The sequence below is a fragment of the Meleagris gallopavo genome, chromosome 25, assembly GCF_905368555.1.
Source record: "Meleagris gallopavo chromosome 25, MGAL_WU_HG_1.1, whole genome shotgun sequence".
NCBI classification, from domain to species: domain Eukaryota; kingdom Metazoa; phylum Chordata; class Aves; order Galliformes; family Phasianidae; genus Meleagris; species Meleagris gallopavo.
In genome coordinates this window covers 3,024,211-3,030,210 of record NC_139428.1, presented here as the reverse complement: position 1 = coordinate 3,030,210, position 6,000 = coordinate 3,024,211, and the positions used below count along the sequence as shown (strand labels likewise).

The 6,000-nt window shown below is 45.8% G+C and overlaps 1 protein-coding gene across 1 annotated transcript in view; it reads left to right on the top strand.

Moving 5' to 3' along the window:
• The first annotated feature begins 2,159 nt into the window (after positions 1-2,159).
• Positions 2,160-6,000, top strand: part of LOC104914304 (uncharacterized) — a 187,812-nt gene continuing 183,971 nt past the window's right edge. Inside the window, exon 1 of the transcript XR_014879629.1 lies at positions 2,160-2,282. The gene's annotated coding sequence lies outside the window, so the exon portion shown is untranslated. The remainder of the gene's footprint in view (positions 2,283-6,000) is intronic.

Below are 6,000 nucleotides of genomic sequence, written 5' to 3'. Positions count from 1 at the left end.
AACCCAGAGTGGGATTGATGTGGTCCCTGTTCAGACTGCAGAGCTCTGTGCTTTCCTGCTCCCACCTTGCACCCAGAGCCAAGGCAAATTCCTTCATCCATCCAGATGAACAACTCCATGGCTCGAACTCAGCACTGGGTTAGGTCTGGATAGTGAAGCAGTGATGTTGCCTCTGAAGAGGAATGAATGTTTCTACTTAATTGTGGTTTTACATCCTGCTTGGCCATTAGTAACATAAGGATCAGCCTTCCTGTGAGGAATGGAGTTACTCCTGTTGATGTGACTCGGAGTCAGGAGGAGCAGCTCTCCCTTTTGACTCTACTGAGACAATCCTGGGCAGGAAATGGGAAAACTGAAACCCACCTATGTCCTGTTAACTTGAGGGACCTGCAATCCAAGAATCTGCTCAAAGGCATTTAGAGGTACTAGCAGTTGGAGCTATAGAGATGCTGGTGTCGTTTTTATTGTGCCATGTCCGTCCCACCCAGCACTGACCATCCGCCTTCCATCCCTTGGTGATGAGATCCAAGGAGCTCTGACACAGAAGACAACAGGCAAGAGGTACCCTGCCTGTTTTCCATCCCAAAAGCTGCTGTCAGCTCACTGCCACACCTGATGAGTCACATCCACGTCCCCCACTGCAGGGAGAAACAAGATCAGTGTTCACACATAGGTTCAGGTGATTTGTTGTCTGCTGACCTGGTGCTCACTACCAGAACTTGCAGGGACTGGAAGGTGCTGGAATTTAGGAGGCTGGGTCTGCCCTCTTCCCTGCTGCTGCTGCTTTAAGGCTAATGTTAGAAAGACGTTGTGTTGTCCCTGTTCTATTAAAGCATCGTGAGCTCCAATGGACAGACTTTGCACTGCTATTGCAGAAGTGCTAGAAATGTTGCAAGGTGCTTTTGGGTTCCAAAGAAGCCGGTTAGGTAACAAACCAATAAATCCAGATCTGACTAATGCTATTAATGAATGTGAGAGATAGGACTGAGATTTCCTCAACCTGTCCCCCCACCTCTGTAATGTCTGTCTGTCCTTACTGCTTTGTTTTCTATTAAATCTATAACTAAGATCCGAATCACTACAATTGCAAACAAGGAGAGGTAGTTTTTGGTCCTTTCTAAGACTTGCCCTTTAAGTGAACTGTGGTACTAAGATGCAATAAAAACTTTAATCTTGTAATTTATAGTAAAGGTACTGTGTCGCACTCTGGGAACATAAAGCAGTCCTGACATGGTCATTAGTTACCTGCATCGTTCCTGCAGAACAGTCTTATCCTAAAAAAAGAACAGGTCAGTCCTTTCTATTTATTGGGGTGGACACCTGTGTAGATCATTTCAATTGGAATGCTTCTCACAGCCCAGTCTGGAATCTCTTCGTTGTAGCTTTAACGTTTGGAATCCTCCACTGAAACATTTCCTGCTAGAGAATGCGTGATATGATGCAGAGTGGTCACATCAGAGCTGTAACAGAAGGAACCCTCATAAAGCTTTCAGGAATCAGTGTGAAAGTAGAAGCTGTGGATTGCTGCGGAGGCATTTCAATGGCTTCCATTAAGGGGCTTGGAACTACATCTTCAAAATTCAGTAGAACGTGTAGCATTTTTATCTTACAGTGCGATTAATGACTTTAGGAACAAGTTCTTAAGCTTAATCTCCAGATGGAAGAATACTAAAAATATTGATTTGCTGTGGTTTCTGGTGTGAAGCTCAATGAAATCAGTACTGCACCACCTGAGCTGACTTTGCGGTCAGCACGGTCCCTCAGTCCGTGAGGTTTAGCACTGCTGCTCTCCTTTGGTTCCCTGCAGCCCCTGGGAAAAATACCTGTCCACTGCAATGGGAAATTTATAAAAAATATAAGAAAAATCCCATTCACGCATCGATGGGAGCTGCCAGTCACAGTGTGCCCATGGGAGTCCTGCTGCGGGCACAAGGGCACCGGCTCTGACTTACTGATAAATAAATCTTCCCTTTCTTGGAAGGAGCTGCCTAGGGCCTAAATCACTGTCATTTGCTAAATCTGCTCAGGGCTGTGTCCTCAGCTGGTGCAAGCTAGTGCTGTGCACCCAGGCTAAGTGGCAGTAATTTAAGAGGAGGATCTTCTAATTAACCAGAAAACCTTGGTCATAAAGCTCAGTTCCTCATGTACCTCTTTTGTCCCAGGCTACACGTGTCGAAGCTCTTTGCTAATCAGCATCGTTATGACGGCTGCGTTAGGCTGAGGACGTCCAGAGGGCACCCAGTCCAACCAGTGCCTTCAGAAAGCTGCTGGAGATATCTCAGGTAATTTCTTCCTCCACTCCTGCTGTTATTCCTACCCAGGGTGTGGGAAACGGTTATTACCTTGTTGAAATTAATGCCTCTGACACTGGGAGGGCAACAGCACAGAAGAATTGGTGGTGTTTTTTAAGGGGGATGAGTGCAGCTCACTGCTGTCCCATCCTGGGGCCTCAAAAATGTAAACCAGAATTAAGAAGGGAAGCTGGCAGGGTGTTGTAATGAATGAGGTACTGCTGACCCGTGGGCTTTTGCTCTCTTCTGGATAATTGCAGAGGAATAACTGCATAAATCTTAGCTGGATTTCCTGCCCCCTTTTTCTCTTGGAAATGAATGGCCCTGTTGTGCTCCTGTTCCCCAGGCTGGAGGATTGTTTTAATTTGAGTGCAACTTTATGATGCTTTGCTGCTGTAACAAATAGAGTTTAAAAAAAGTCAAAACAAAGGAAAAAGAGTGAAGCTTTTAGTTAAGTCGGTCGTTTATCTCGCTGGCTGTTCTGTGTCTGAGCTGCTGCCAAAGGCACAGGGCTCCTCTTTGCATGGCTTTTGCCCCCCAGGTGTTCCCTGGTTCAGTCAGCCCTGGTGTGTGCAGTGCTGGCTGCTGTGCTGGGCACGTGGCAGCTTCTCCATCATGGTGACAGCAAAGTGGTACCCATTTTTTTCCTGGTTCTGGAGTTTGTAGTTCCTTTTCATCCTTTGTTATCAGTGCTAGAGCTGTTAGGATGTAATGCCTGGCTTGTGTCTCAGCACTTTATGGCTGTGGTGAATGTGTGCACACACACGTTGCACTTTCATTCTGTTTTATCCTAGCTGTGAAAAGGCTTGCAACCACTGCTGACCTCAAAGCATCTCCCGTAAACCCATTAAAGACAAACCTTTGGGTACCTTGCAGTGTTCCTTATTAAGATTAAAAATCACTGCTCCATTCCCCTGCCCCCTCATCACCCTACGTGCTGCCCAGACCTCTTCCCCAGCCTGGGGGGGTTGAAGATGAACGGTGATGAGGCACAGCATGAACCTGGGGCACGAAGCAGTGTAATTCCATGCAAGATTCATTGTTGCAGAGCACTGCTGCAGCGTGGTTAATCCACTTACTCTTTATTACAGAGCGCAGGACAATCTCACTGCAAGCTGCTGCATTCAGGTGAGGCTTGCTCAGGCAGAGGCAGGACAGCAATGTGACACGAGCCAGAGAAAACGCTGGCAGCTGGGAAATGCAACAGAGAATTGCTGCTGAGATGTGGGGAGGAGAGTGAGAAACAGAAATGGCAGAGATTGAGGGGTCTGAGGGAACATCAGACAGGATCTGACAGCAGGATGGAGCCCATTCAAAATAAGGGCTCAGCAAAGGTAACTTTTTCAGCTGAGAAATTTAAGTTCTCAGGAGTTTGAGTGACATGTTCAGATGCAACTGCATCCAGGCTTTGGTATCCACGCTCCAGGCAAACATATATGGCCTGAATTGCTTGCTCTGGGATCAGATTAAATCAAATCCCAGCATGGGAACTCTGCTCTTCAGAGTGGTCTTAGTCAGCGTGCCTTACTTTGCATCCAGCATCAATTAAACTAAATCAAATCAGTGCAGTTCTATTTCTGAGTGGAAAGTGCATATGAGGGACCTTAATGCAATTCTGAGTAACCACTTCAAATTCACACCTTTAATTCAATTAAAATTTTAAGGTGCTTAAAAGCTTGCCTGTACATTGTTGGTGAATACTTTCCTTATCTAGGATACCATCTCTGATGGGGGGAAAAAAAAGGATGCAAGTTGGATAAATGTTAGTTTTAAATCTGTTTATGGTATTGTGAGCTTTGTTTGAAATCTTTTTAGGGCCTTTTCTTGATTTTTGGTATTCTAAATGGCTTATTACAAGAAGCAAGTGTTAGCATTTCTGGCCTAAGCAGCCACAGAGGAAAAGTTTGTATATGTACAGATAGCTGTATGAACGTGCTCTTGATTATCTAAGTGCAGAATATCACTTTTTTTTTTTTAATGTGTTTGATTCTAAGGTTGTTTCTTGAGTGTGAGGAGCATTTAGAGGTCCCTGACCCATGTGTGTGCTGGAGGTTGGAGAATTTTTCCAGCTTCCTGGTTTTGCTCCTTGTGGGTGAGGGGAAAGGAGGCTTCTCTGATCCATCTCACAGCCACCCTGAGGTTAGATACCATCCGATCCTCACTTAAAGGCAGCTTTGGAAAACTTTCCCACAGATACCTACAGCCAAGATTGCTTCAAATCCACTATGTCCCACTTCATTTCACATAATTAGGAGCTGTGACTTCTCTGACCTGACTCTTTGTGTCTTGAAATGAGATTTTCCAACCGGCAACCCACTGAGGAGAAATTGAAAGCAAACTGATTATCCATGTGGGATGGCTCTGACCTCCTGGTATTAAAGGATTGACCAACTTCTTGCTAAATTCACTTAATCTTCCTTTTTTCCCCTTTTCACTTTTTTTCAAAATAAAAAGTCTATGCTTAAGGATAAATACAAACCTGCTTAGGTATTCAGCACCCATCTTCTCTTTGCTTACTCCAATTGCTTTTGCATCCTCTGATCCTGAATTGGGTCTGAACGAAGGGGAGGGGGGCAGAATCAGATGTCATTTCCAGGTGCAGAAATGTCAGGCTTGAATCAGCCCAGCGTTTCCCACACGTTGCTGCAAAGCCAGCAGCAAACTTGTGGCGGGGTGCAAATTGAACCAAGTTTCCAATCGAGGAGAATCTTATTTGTGTGCAAAGCCATCCTTTCTGGGAAGCAAAGAGAATAGCAGAAGGCTTGAGCTTCTGGGGAGGAAAGAAGCAAAGCTGTGTGGTTAAGGTGCAGACCCAGATGTACAGTGCTCAGACAGCAGCCCCAGCTGAATCCTGCTGCCGTATGGCTTTTTCCACCCAGCCACAGAAGAGAAATTTATCAAGTACATTACCTAAAATTAGCAGCAGCAGCAGTTTAAGTTGCATGTAAAATTAATCTGATTGGATTTTAAAGAGAGGCTCATAATAAACAAGGCTCGGGTTGTTTACAAACCTCACTGCAATATAATTATATTTTTCAGCATGAGTTGTGAGCTACAAGAGTGGCTGGTCCAGTAGCAGCTTTATTAGATTCAGCAAGTCCTAATGAATAGGAAGCAGATTGCAAAATATTGTATGTTTTATTGTTATTCATGGAGGTGAATTTGCAGCAGGGAGGTCACCGGCTTTACTGCTCAAGGTTCCTGGGGAAGAGACAAGCACTCTGCCAAGATTCAGAAATGAGCTGCTGTTGTGGGAAGGGAGGTGAGGTGGGGCTGCTGGGAGCAGCTGTGCCATGGCTGGGGGTGCTGGAAGGGTGTGATGGTCTTTGGGACTCACTGTGCTGGGTGATGGCTGTGCTCCCAACCCACAGAGCACTGCTGCATCCCACTGCACATCCTGCGAGCTTCCAGGACCTGCACATGCCAAGGTCTGTGTTGGGATGGGATACAGATGACTTTTCTCATAGCTCTGGAAAGGGCTCCAGTGCAACCTCACCTGTTTGGCCTTTTAGGTTGCAACTCCGCTGCAAGTTGCAAAGATTTGGCTGCAGTCTGTTAGTGGCAACACCACGATAAGCACGACAAAATCAGGGATAAATTCTGTGCTGTGGTACTGCACAGCTGCGGGTGTGCAGGCAGGCCTTAGAGCAATTCTCTGCAGTTGAATTTCCAGCCTAATGTGCTAATTTTTGTGCACGGAGAGAGAAAC